At 28.9% G+C, this 14,770-nt stretch overlaps 1 pseudogene; it reads left to right on the forward strand.

Moving 5' to 3' along the window:
• Positions 1-3,801: 3,801 nt before the first annotated feature.
• Positions 3,802-14,770, forward strand: part of LOC111039493 — a 12,401-nt pseudogene continuing 1,432 nt past the window's right edge.

Here is a 14,770-nt window from a genome sequence, read left to right on the forward strand (position 1 = left end):
TTATATGATTATTAATAATACATTTTTATGATTTTTTTTTATTTGGATATTTTGTCCCATATATTGATTATTTTATCCCTGGATATTTTGTCCGTTGGATATTTTAACCTTGGATATTTTGACTTGGATATTTTAGTACAGGATATTTTTTCCTTGGATATTTTGTCCTAGATTCTCTGTATATACGTCGATAAAATAAGGCAATTGCTAGATAACTAGATAAGTTATTTGTAAGTTAATTATATCTAAAATTTTTAAAAAATGTTTCGGGTGAATAGCATTAAGTTTAGAAAATTCAAATTCAATCAACAATTTTACTATTTTTTTTTTATTATTAAAAAAAACACTTTCTATGCACGTAATGCACTAATATATAATATAATGTTCCTAATATTAATATAAATATAAAAATTAAATTAATTTTCTTTATGTTTTAAACGCTCATAAAAAATTATTGTGGAATTTACTCTCAATTTTTTTTTTTAATTTCCATTAACAAAAACTTACAAGAAACCTTGTATTATATTTTCAAGTTTTTTGACCGAGCGAAAATATTTTTATCAACTTTATTTAAAAAAAAAAACAAATAATATTCGAAAATTTAATATGCCTATTAAAAGTTCAACAAAAGTCAAAATATTCTGAAAGTCTTATGGTGTATAGAAAATGCTTACACAAATATTCAGTGAAAATGTCATGTATCCACATTCATTTTTGTTAGAGTTACACTAAAAACCAAAATCGATTTTTTCGAAAAATGGTTTTGGGTAAAAATTCCCATTTTTCCTTAAATTTTTGTTTTTTTTTGTGTTGCTTTTGAAAACTATTTTTAATTTTGACCTCCCGAGTGCACTAACTATAGATTCACTTTCATACCAAAAAAGTTGCTGTTGAAGAAAATTGAAGCACTTTTACTGTAAGAAACCGTGATGACAAACACACACAAATACACATATTTAAATTATATTTTAGTATTGCACTGCAAGCCGTCTCTCTACAATCGGGTGTTTAATGTATAGTTATGTTTAGTAGTATATATTTCTACAAACCCTGTATAAAGAATTAAAGACGTAATTTTTATGGTTCGCATCATGCATATTTTGTCCGGTTGACAGGTGGGCCAGCACAGGCATAAATACTGCTTACTGAACTATAAAAAAAAAACGTTGTCGGTTTAGGTTACCGTACAAATGAATAATAATCATATTTTTATACCTCGGACTTGACTACCAGTATCTTATTTTATTGATCTTGCACTGCACTGGTCATGGCTAATATAAATCGTTAAAATTCTATAACCAGATTTTACTAGTTTGTCAAAAATCTCCATGTTACACTCTTTCATTAGTATCAACAAAAAATCTCAAACATTTGAAAATATGATGTTTAAATATATTTAAAAGTTCAAAAATTCAGATTTTGAGCAACTGCATTATTGTCAAACCGGGGCAGTAACTAGTTAAAAACTTAAATGTTACTTTTTTAATAACCTTTAACGTAACTACCTAGTAAAAAATAAGAATATTAGAAAATAACTTAGTTAGTAACTAGGTTATTTATTTTTATAAATAATTGTAACATAACTAAGTTATATTAAAATTAAAATTATTTGTAAAAAGTTATTCACGAATTTTTTGGATTGTAAACTATTACGTTTTTCATTGACTTTTATTTACGTACTTTTAAGTAATTATCATTATGAAATCTAGAATTATGGCTTTAATGCACTCGAATTCCCTGAACTTACATAATTAAGCCACTTATCGTCTCTAATAAGTCTTGTTTGGTAAGTCATCTATATAAATTTAAATAATAAATATTAGGTACTACATTTCCGATAAATGATGATACACGTGTTTTTATACACACAGACGAATAAACCAACGCCAATCGTCATCACACTCTTAAGTCTATAATAGTGAGTACTTCGTACGACATAATTAATAATATAGTAGTATAGCTGGCATAGATATTAGCTTTCTTATTAATTAGTTATTATTAGCTTAAAAAACTGAGAAATTGTAAATCACCGAGACTGAGCGATTTGCTGACGATTATGTATTATTACTTATTATCAGGGTAATTTCATGCCCTAAAAATGCCTTAAAAGGTTAAAAAATATGCATTTATATGCACTAATATATCTAAAATATAAAATATACTAATATTAATACTAATATTTATATTTACCTATATTAATATTCTAATATCTAAAATTATGCACTTAAAAAATGTTTCGAAATATTACATTAATCATCTCAACAGAAATAAAATACAAATTGAATTTTGTAACTAGTCTATGGTTTCTCTAAAGATAATAATAAATACTTACTTGATTACTTGTGTAGTTTATTATAAATGGTCGTCAATATAGTATGATTTAAATTATTTTAATGTGCATGGAAAAATAGTTGAAAATATTTTAATGTTTAGGTAGGTCATCCCAGAGAAGCTAAATGCGCAGAGGCGACAACAATATTTTAATTCCTTATTATATAACATCACCACACATTCCTCCAGCGAGGCCCATATTATATGTTTGATAGTGTCTAGTATTTTTGTGTTTGTTTTCAAAATAATAAAAGTCATTCAAATTCTGGAATTGTCATCTTATTTTGTGTACCATTCGAAAGATAATTGAATACAGTGGCACCCAACTTCATTCGTAATATACGAATTTCATTTTAATATTTGTGTTCACAAATCAGGAAAAATCTTCAGAGACAATTGACGAATTAAATATTTTGAAAGTAGACAATGAGCATTTAAGTAACCACTATAAAAACAAACAACAAACATTCACAAGAAGACACGAAAAAACCAGCAATTATCAATTTAAAAGATAGCATACAGATATAAGAAAACAATATTACAAAATCGAATTCAAGAAAACCAAAAACAACCAAGATATCAATACTTACATTAAAAAAAAAAAAATAAATGAGAAGAAGAATAAAATGATACAAATCATGTAATAAACATACCACGGCCAATCTGCGAAGAGAGAAGACCAAGAAACGTTGTATTATTATTAGTTAGAATAAAAATATTAAACTTCAAACCTAGAAAAATCTCCGAGAAGATTATTTCTTATAACTTTATATTAATATTTAAATTATACAGATAAACATTAAATAGTTAATTATTAAAGTAGTAGGATTAAAATTAGTATATTAATTGATGTAACAATTAGAAATTTTAATTTAAAAATAGACTTAACAAATGAGAGCATTTTTTTTAAACTACGGGGATCGCAGTATATTATAGACAGTCGTCAATATATTAATATGATTTAATGTAAATGTCAAATAGGTGGTAACATTTTAATGTTAAGATGGGACAGGCCAGTGAAGTTAGATGTGATGAGGCTACAATATTTTCCTTTATAACATCGGTGGACGTACGAGCACGCAGCGGTAAGTATCTCGTATTTTTTAAATAATACAAGTAATTCAAATTGTGTGAACTGTCGATAATATTGTCACCTTATTTTGTGCACCACTTAAAAGATAGGCATACGACTCGTAGTTACTTCGATTTTCAATTGAATAACATGTTTTTGCGAGTTCGATTAAATAACTTTCATCCGGCCGAGAAATTTCTGTTATCATCATAAATATACAGCACAATGTTAACAGAATATTATGTACGTGACGTGTCTACAGTGTATATAATAATATTCATATGTGCATTGTACAGATAACAAAATATTTTATATTGTACCTAGGTATTGTTATCAAGGCGTATAATAGGCAGCACTTGCATCGGTGGTAGGGGAAACCACCTGATCGCCCGGCCGATGTAGTAGCATTACGCACTCCGTCTAACTCACTGCTGACCTCTCGTCAGCACTTCTATGGAATTCAGCAGTAGCAGTAGCAACAGCAGCGACTACGTGCGCGGTCTCCATTCTTTACAAATAAGTTTGAATCGTCTGAAAGCTTGAATAACATACATGATGATATATTATATTTAGTCTTGGTAAGTCTTAAGACCTTATTACTTTCGTTGTTATCTCTGAATTTATACATGTTTATTATACATTTAACGATTTAAGTTGATTATCTAAAATTCTAAAAACATTATTGTTTCGAAAAAAAACTTCAGGCTCACTTACGTATCTGTGGTGTCGGCTTGAGCGTTTACAGGTGGTTAGTAATAAAAGGACAATTTGTTTTTACGATTTCAAAATTGTGTACCGGGAATCGCATGTGATTTGCAATAATTATGTTTTTAGGTTTACAGTTTATACATTGTGAAAGGTCAACTACTAATCATAATATTATGTTAATGTACTATATTTATTCGTCGAGTTCGTGACACTCGACAACAGCTTACACGTTGTGAGAGGTCAATGTATTTTTATTTATTCGTAGTGCTCGTAGACCGTGACAAGTTAATATTTTCAAAAAAGTTACAACTTTTTGAAACAATGCGAGTTGACACTTTAATGGATTATCTAGCTTGTATAGCTAGCTCATAATGATTTGATATTTATGCAATTATCACTTATATTATAGTCGTAGACAAGGCTGGGCATTAACGAGTTAAAAAATTAAAATTAAGTAATATTAATTAGTTACTTTTTTTTGAAACAATTTTTAAATTAATTAGTTACATTTTTAACCCTTTTAACATGTTAAGTTCAAGTTAATTGTGCATAGCTTTATTAAATTAAGTTAAGCTTTTTACTGTATATTACCCAATAACCATTTATTTATAATTCTGTTGCTTTATGAAATATTAGATACGTACCATAGTTCATAGAAATGTCCAAGAATAATATACTTACAGGAAATGTTGAATGATTGGTTTGTGTTAATGATTATTTTCTGTTGATAATACATTATAGTTGATAGTCGTTTAGTAGATAGTCATAAAAGAAGTGTTTAAAATACGAATTACTGAGCATTAGTGTACTATTTTTATGAATTTACGAATCACATTTGTTTTGCACAAAAAACAAACAAAAAAGATAGGCTGTTTGCCCACATATTATATTATTTACTATTTATATAACAATTCCCATATTATATTATAGTTATAAAAATGTATAAAGTAATTTATAACTTAACTTAACTGACTTCTTCGTATATTATCTGTATTAAATTAACGAGCTAAAAATCATTACTTACTTTGATTTTACTCGTAGGTATCTACTGTTGAATTGATGAGCGTAACTTGGGCAATTTGTATGGGGTTTTTTTACCGTATATACTTAAATACTAGATAATGTAACACTTAATCTATTGTAGCTGGAAATTATAACATAATAATATTATCTAAGCTAAATGTCTATTGTACCATATCAGATTAAATTACATAATCTTGATGAAATTAGGGCGTATCAATGTGATAAAATACCTACCTACTCAAAGTTTTTAGTGTATGCTTTTGTATATTTTATGTTTTTAATGCATATTTTGATAGTTGTTATCTTCGGTAAATGTTTTTTATGATTAAGGCGAACAATTATATTACATTCGAATGAAGGATGAGATCAGTATTGACTGTATTGTTGTTTTTGATACATATAGATATACATAGAAAATATAATAAAGAACCCTAAGATAGTAAAAATTAAGAAAATATTTAAAGAAAACATTTAATTTGCTAGCTTTTAATTTTATTTTTATCTTATTTCTAAGTATAATGAACCAACCCTCGATTTTTTATAAGCAATTAAAGCTTATATTTTGTCAAAATTATCAATTAACACGAATTATTTTGTACAATTATCAATTGTTAAGTACTGAAATTTAAAATATGATTTAATAAAAATAACTGTATATTATAATATATTTTATAAATATTTTAGTAATTTTTTATTTTTTTCCGATTTTTTTATGGATTTTCGACGACGATAGACATTACTTGCTTTTCTAAAAAATGAAAGCTCAATAAAAAAGCGAGATAAGTCATTTTTGACGATAATATCTTATACTCTACGTTATAAAAATGGCATTTACGTACTTAAATACTTGCTATAATATACACTGTCGATAAGTACCTACCTAGGTACAGGGGAGGGTCGTCAGAGTAGACTTTCAGATTTTGAGACCCTTAAAAAAAAATCAGCTACTTGTAAATAATGTATACCATTGTATAGAAATATATTTATTTGAATTGAAAATATATTATATCGTTTTCATTGTTTATTATTTTAAATTAAAGGTCACAAAATCGAAAACCTATTAATAGTTATCTCGATGAATATACTATTTTAGTTATTTCTACGACGTTCGTCGGTTCAGCGAAACTGAAGCTCGACAGTTTCAGTCATAACAGCAAACATATAATGGAAAGGTTGGTTGGACGTTGGCGGCCGGGGAGATTAATAACTAATAATAAGCCAAGTATGATAGACGCTATTGAACCTAGGTTCACATCAATTGCCGTGCCATTGCGACGCCGTTAATTAGTTTTACACGTCTTAGTCGCTGTTTATTCATTATTTAATAACTATTAAACTTTTATCTATCTAATATTTATTACTTTTGACATTTTTGTAAGTATTTGTTCTTATTTTAAAAATACAAAAATACCAAACAACAGAATTTTTACTAAATAATGGTTTTAAAGCTTTAACATACGAACAAAAAAATGTATGTTACATAATTTAAGTCTTCACAGAACATTAACTCACGAGCGACTTCTGCCTAGGTAACACTTCAGTATGACATTCTACCTAGATTAGTACACGTGGAATTTGTAGTGTAGCTGATATCTGTTATCGAATTGTTGTTGTTTTTTTTAATCACTTTAAAATGCCTAAAGCTGGAAGTTTATTATAATAAGGTAGCTATACTTACTTAGAATAATTAAATCATACAGAGTGTATTTTAACTAGATGGGTTACGTAAAAGCCACTTAATATTACTGTGAGCAATTAGAAAAAGTTAAACAAATAATTTAAAATCTAGAAACTACCTCCTCTATAAATACAACTAACAATTTAATGAACAATTTTAATTCAAAAAATAATTATACTTACATTGCTACAAATTTTAGTTTTTAGTACACACGATAAAACAATTCGAAACCTTGTTTGTCAGAAAGCTTTTGCATTGTTGAATAATCATAAAATAAATTTAAAAAATCACGATGACACATTTGATATTAAGTTTAAAAAAATGTTCATATTTTATATCCAGGAAAGACTATGAATTTATACATATTAAAATAATTAGAGATATGCAGACAGGACTAAATCAAACAGAATAATTAGCACTTTGAATCCACACCATTTTATGTAGCTAATATGAAGTATTTTGGGGACATCGACTTATGTGGAATGTTCATCGCTGAGTAAAAAATCGTTTTGCTTCCAAATATGGCGCCAAATTTTGTTACATATTTTTAATTTTTTTCACAAATTTTGATAAAAATAAGTACATGTGATATGTAAATCTTTTATTACAATTAGGTCCTATCCTTGTTAATTAATGACCTACTGAATGTTATTTGTTTTGCACACGTTGCATTTTATAGCTACCACTGACATATGCATGCTCTTAGGCCTAATACACCCTGTGATTTTTCAAGGCTGGACAAGTTAACTCATTAGAGTTTAACTCAATAAGTTAAGTTATTATAGAACAATTTAAGTTAAGTTTAAAGTTAAAAGTTACTTTTCTTATTTATTTAACTCGTTAAAAGTTAAAAGTTAAGTTGAAAAAGTTACTTAACTTAATTAAAAATAAGTACAATTAATTATCATACCTTTTTTATTAAAGCTCAACAAATAATATAATCTAATGGAGGTTTTACTATTCTAAAAAATGTAATTGTACTAATTGCAGACTACAGTAGGTACTTAGTAAATACTACTTTTATACTTCAATCTTCAATCAGTTCAATCAATTCTAAAATCTAACAAAATAAATAAAGATTTTTTTCATATTATATAAGTTTTAAAAAATGATGGTTATTTGTTTCAACTTATATTAACAACTACAAGTTACACCGCACGGCACACAGGTCACTGGAAGCAAACAAAATATAATGGACAAATAATAATTGTTGTCGACACAACGAATTTATTGTTTAATAGTTAATATGTTAAAACTTAAAATCATTATGGGTTTTCCACCTACCACGGTCCAAGGGCGTATTTGAGTTGAGACCATGGGGGGGGGGGCGAAACTAATTTTTTCTTTACAAACAGCTCCTCGTACTGTAGAAACCATGACACTGCATCCATCAGTGCCTACACCAACACAGTTAGTAAGATTAAGTGAAAAACTTTTTAACATATTAAGCACAATTTCACCAAATATATCACCAGTTAATTTAGGTTCAAATGTAATAGGGTCTTTTTCCATTATATCCTCATCTTCAGTTTCTTTTTCATTATACGTATCATGACAATTAATGAAACAAATAAAATTTTCTTTGATTATACCGTTGTATGCATATCTTAAAACTAAACTCATCTGTGAAACATGAGCTATGTCTGTAGTTTCATCGAAAATTATGCTGTAGTATTTACTTTCTTGGACCTCTTTAAGAATTTGTTCAGTTATATAAACTTTACAGCATTCGATAATGTCGTTTTGTATGATTGGACTTATATAAGTAGCTTTAGAATGAGTCGACATTAGATGATTTTCAAGAATGGAATCCCCACATAAAGTTCTAAATTTTAGAGTCTCTCGAAAATTACCTTTATTAACAGTAGATTCTGTAGATTCTGTCGTTTGCAGACACTGATGTAGGTCTGGACAATTTGATAGTTTTTCGATCGGTTTTTCACTATTGACATTGAGAATTAATTTACACGGAGTCTTAGAAGTATCTTCAATTGTTTGCAGACTGCTTTGAGGTAGATCTGGACAATTTGACAGTTTTTCAATCGGTTTTTCACTATTGACATTGAGAATTAATTTACACGGAGTCTTAGAAGTATCTTCAATTGTTTTCGGAGAAGTATCATTAGCATTTTCATTTTTCGGGCGTTTGTCCAGCCATCCCGATAATAAACTTTGGGTTTTGTAGGTAGCTTTGCGTTTACTCATATTGACCTAGTTTAGATTTTATTAAATACTTATGAACTTAAAACAAAATACATGATACAATAATGTATAACTCGTAATAGCGCTACCGCAGACGACGGATCAATACAATATGGCTGCATATGAAAACGGATAGCTCACTGCTCAGTAGTTGTAGTTAGTAGCCTGCACGGATTATTATCTATATGACTATATCTATTATCTAATTCCGTGGTAGCCGGCGCTTACTCGGGATGTAAACAAAAACTATGAATATTATCACCACGACGAAATCAGTGTGACCACAGTGCAGGTATAAAATTCTTATTATGTTAAGTACGATATCATTACGATTTACGGTCTTTATCAAACGAAAATAATTACATTTAACAAAATTATTTGTTTTAATTCAATCAATGTATTATATAGAAAAAATACGAGTGATGGGGGGGGCGAATGCCCCCTTCGCCCCCCCTTAAATACGCCCTTGCCACGGTCTATACCTCATAAACAGGTATATTATTACTAATTAATAAATAATAATCGATCCACTGTGTGATTAAATAGTTTCTTCGTTTATTTAAAGTAAATGGTAAGTAGGTACTGGTTTGAAATTTGAATTATTTGCACTGCGGGCCAAGTTATCGGTGCTGTCCATCATTTATGTGAACATAAATATAACAACAACTATTAATTAGAAAAATTAAGAGTATAATAGACAATAGTATATACGTGTGTACTGGGAAATTAAATAATATGTTTTTATTTTTTCAAAATAATGATTATCCGTATTGCCGTATAGTATAGTCCTGTAACGTTTATGTTTAATAATAATATTAATAATAATAAAAGTAATATTTTTTGGGAATAAGCTATTCAAATATTATTATTTATTATGATTGATTAACATATTTTTAAATACTCGTAAATTGTTTCACACATTTTATAGGTAGATGGTTGTACATAATATTCTTCATTTTAATACCTATTGAAATCTCATAATTTTCAGAAATAATGCGAACTCCGGCAGTCTTCAATATGTAGAACGAAAGAATAATATACAACATAAATAATATTTGATTATTCAGACAATTATTATTATTATTTTTTTATATATAAATAAGTTGTATACATCAAAATTTAATTCTAAATCTTTGAAATTGATATTAGGAAAAATAAATTAATTAATGTGACTTTAAAATAAATTAACTCGTTAAGTTAGAAATTACTTCTGAAAATAAAAATAACTCGTTAAGAAATTTAATTAAAAGTTAACTTAACTTTTTAACTTAACTTTAACTTTTTAACTCGCTATCCAGCCATAGATTTTTTTTAATGAGCTGATAAATGCCTCAATCATTCATGTATTAAAAATAAATATAAATTACCAAATTCAAATTAAGACGATCTTTATAAATTAAATTTGAAAAAAAATTAATGATTTAAAAGCTAGTATGTTGGTGTACTGTACGGTCGTAGGTTACAAGACGTCTATCACTGTAATGGCTGATATTAAATTTGAACTCAATGTTATAAAACCATTGCATACGCGAAACGATTCTGAGCGAAGACCATCCGTCAGTCTATAATATTTCTTAGTAATTTAATATATTTGATGATGTTATTGTGATTTAAGTAATTTAGTTATATCTGAAAAGTTACTGTGTGTGAAAATTATAATAATATACTCTAAAGATGTCAAGTGGGCATCCACGAATAATAATTTAAATTACAACAAAAGAACTTGGTTACTTAACAAAAAGTAATTTCGTATACATTTTAACATAAAATATCTAGAAAAATTACTGTTTTTATAAATGTTTTAGATTTTTTGGTCACAGAATAAACTACTAATGTGCAACATTGTTTTAAATCTTTGATCTTTAGATATAAAAATTGAACATTTTATAAATATTTAAATACAAAACAGTTTTTACATTTTAAATTTGATATATGTTGTCAAAATTTGAACTTTAAATATTGAAAAAAAAAATTGAAACTTGAAAATTTCCTTAAACAGCTCAAAACGGTCAAAATATTTTGAAAATGTTATCAAGTATATGAATAGTTAAATCAAACATATGGTGTAAATTCAAGACTCAAGTGTATACAGTTATTCGTTTTTTAATTACAACAAAATAAGAAAATTTCAACATGAGAAATCGAGTGAATATCCACTGTTATAGATATTTTAACTTCAAATTTGCATACAAATTCAATTTAACATTAAGGTAGAAATTTTTTTTTAGTTGAACAAACTTATAAGGAATCTTGTATTAAATTTTAAAATCTAAGATTTGAAAAGAAGAATGTTTATGCATTTTTAACTCAAAATAATTTGCAATTTTTCGTGATTTTTACAAATTTGGTTGAAATTCTTAACTAAAACACTCATATAAAATTACTGTTTATTTAAGCTCAAATTATTGTATTTCTTATTTCATTATATTATTTAAGAATTTTTTTATGGTAAATTAATATTTCAAGACTTAAAGTTAGGCTATCTTGATGATTATAAATAATTTTAAGTACAAACAATGTAGTTGCAATTCATAGGTAAAATAATAAATGGTAATCGAAAGACGCAAACAATTTAATAACTCATACCTACAACGTTCAAGGTGTTAGTTTTTTGAGTTTTTTGTTTTTTCAAGGCTTGCATAGGTAAAAGTATGATAATAGTTTTTTATTAAACATACTAAATAATACTACGAACTAAATTTTTATCGTAACGATAGTCGTTGTATTAATAAATATTCATAGAATAATAAATAATTATTACCGTTGGCAATGAACTTACAGTTTGTTGAAATGTGTGAAACGGCTTCTAAAGTTTCAGACACAGACAAGAAACAGTACATATTACATACAATACACACTTTATAAACTAAAAAGCAGTAACGAAGAACGTGATTTCATTAGTTAACTCACCTACAATAGGCATAAATTATAACACTCAAATGTGTGTAGAATTTACTAACTACAGCGGAGCGTCGTTTATCCGCACATCAATTATCCGGCCCGTCAATTATCCGCACTACAAAATGTTTGTGTATAAATTTATTTTTAGTTTAATTTAATTTAGTTTTATCATTCGTTATGTTCCTTTTATCGTGCACTATAAAGTATAATGTTATGTTATATCAAAGAACTAACGTTATTATTTATATTATATTATTATATTATGAAATGCGAGATTATTTTATTATCTACTACGGCTCACTCCAATATTTGTACGTTGTAATCTTAAATTTAGTTAGTTCGTTTGAACCTAAATAATTTTCAATGGTTGTTTGATTATCAGCAAAAATCGATTATTCATCCCTATTCGGTCCCAATTAGTGTGGATAATAGACGCTCCACTGTAACTACCAAACACAACCTCACAGTTATGTATTGATATCGGTGTTCGGCGAATAGTAAATATAGATAAAAAAATGTGTGTGCATAAGACCACTCGACAGAAGTGAAAACTTCAACAAGGCAAAATTAATAATAAGAAATACATACAAACCTTACCTAACCTAACTCTAACCAATTCTGCCGAGAGAGTATCTTTCTCTCTCATTCTGCTGACTGTTCCTCTCATGCTTAGTCGACTCGAGCCGACTCCACCCGAATGAGCGTTACATAGCCGAGCGTGACGGCTCAGTTAAATTCAGTACCCATAAAAAGTGCTAAACGCGCCTAAAGAAGTTTTCGCTTCTATAAATAAATTTATTTTATTTTTAAGCTAATATTGTCATGGTATCCGCCGCTTCGACGATTACAACGACATACGTATATCGAAAATGTTATGCAGATATTTACATAATAAATTACGAGTATGGTAGAATAAGTATTATCTATTTAATATATTCTGTTGTATAGTACATAATGAGAGCATACTATATACATTGGGGTAAAGCACTATATTACCATCTATATCAAAGGAGAACAAAAGCTTAACGTTATATTTCAAAGTTATCTTTTTAATGTCCCGAAAATATTTTGTTCACAACCATTGAAGTATATTTAAAACATCTATACTACAATTATTGATACAATATTTACGAACAAATAATTATAAAAATACTGTTATTAGAATTTATAAACATTTTACAGAATATTATCATTGCCAAATGGCAAATGCAATGAGGGCAGTCATTGCTCTAAAATGGTTAGTATTTGTGTAATATTCTTTTTTATTACCTAAATAATTTGATGTCATTTGAAAAAATAAAACACTTGGGAATAAAAAAGAATGTTATCCACTACTTCACTCTCCTAAGCTACTAAATACTTTTAACTCATAACTCATTAACAATGCAAGGTTAGGTAAATGAGTTGGTAATTATGTCATAATACACATTGATTAACAAGTTAAATTATAAAATGATGACGAGTACAACTTAGAAACACGAACTGTCAAAGCAATTAATGAAATATTAATCGCGTTCTGTAGTCACCAAACACAATCTGTAATTATTTTTTTTATATTTGTTTTGTAGGCACCCTCTTCTGCTCAAGTAGTCTTGTATAGGTATATAATAATTTCAATGTTGGTTTTTATTTTTTCTTACAGTACAAATATTCTGACAACGAGTTGTTTGGAAAAGACAGCCATGATGACTGCTGACGATGAGAGAACATACACTGTACTCAGTCTCTTGAAAACGGCTTACAACGCTTGCAACGAGATCCAGCGTGACAGGTACCACGAGCTGGATGTTCCAGACGTTGATTTTCAGATTTGTTGCGAAACGCTTTTCCAAATCTTGAAACAGAACATGGATAAGGGTGGTTTTGAATTGCTTGGTGATCGGCGGTCCATTTTTGGCAAGGTGCAAGCAGTCTACCATGACATGTTGATCACAAACATATGTGAGAAAGCCGCGTTTTACGGACACATCAAATGTATGAGGTTCGCTTGTGAGATTGGCGTACCCTGGTACGATTTGTCAATGCGCCAAAAATCAGCTTGTGATGAAGCCTCGATCTCAGGCAATATGGACTGCCTGGTGTACGCACATGAGAACGGATCCTCATGGAATGAAAACACATGTTCTGAGGCTGCGCAGAGTGGAAACTTGGAGTGCCTTAAGTATGCACATGAAAATGGATGCGCATGGGACAAAAGTACTTGTTACAGAGCTGCGAATGGTGGACACTTGCATTGTCTGAGATATGCACATGAAAATGGATGCTCATTTTCCAAAAAAACGTGTTCAAATGCTGCCATGAATGGACACCTGGACTGTCTTAGGTATGCTCATGAAAATGGAAGTCCTTGGGGTAAATACACGTGTTCTGAGTCTGCGAAGAGTGGACACTTGGAGTGTCTGAAATATGCACACGAAAATGGATGCCCATGGAACGAAGACACATGTTCTAAGGCTGCAAAGGGTGGACACTTAGACTGTCTGATATATTTATATGAGAACTTATGCCCATGGGATGAAGACACGTGTTCGGAGGCTGCGGAGAGTGGATACTTGGAGTGTCTTAGGTATGCCCATGAAAATGGATGCGAATGGGACAAAAAAACGTGCTCAAATGCTGCGATGAATGGACATCTGGACTGTCTCAGGTATGCACATGAAAACGGGAGCCCATGGGATGAAGATACGTGTTCGGAGGCTGCGAAGAGTGGATACTTGGATTGTCTGAAATATGCGCATGAAAATGGATGCCATGGGACCAACGTACATGTTCTATGTCTGCGAAGGGCGGACATATAAAATGTCTGAGGTATGCATATGAAAATGGATGTCCAATGAATGAAGACACGTGTTCAA

The sequence above is a fragment of the Myzus persicae genome, unplaced genomic scaffold, assembly GCF_001856785.1.
Source record: "Myzus persicae strain clone G006 unplaced genomic scaffold, MPER_G0061.0, whole genome shotgun sequence".
Classification (NCBI taxonomy): domain Eukaryota; kingdom Metazoa; phylum Arthropoda; class Insecta; order Hemiptera; family Aphididae; genus Myzus; species Myzus persicae.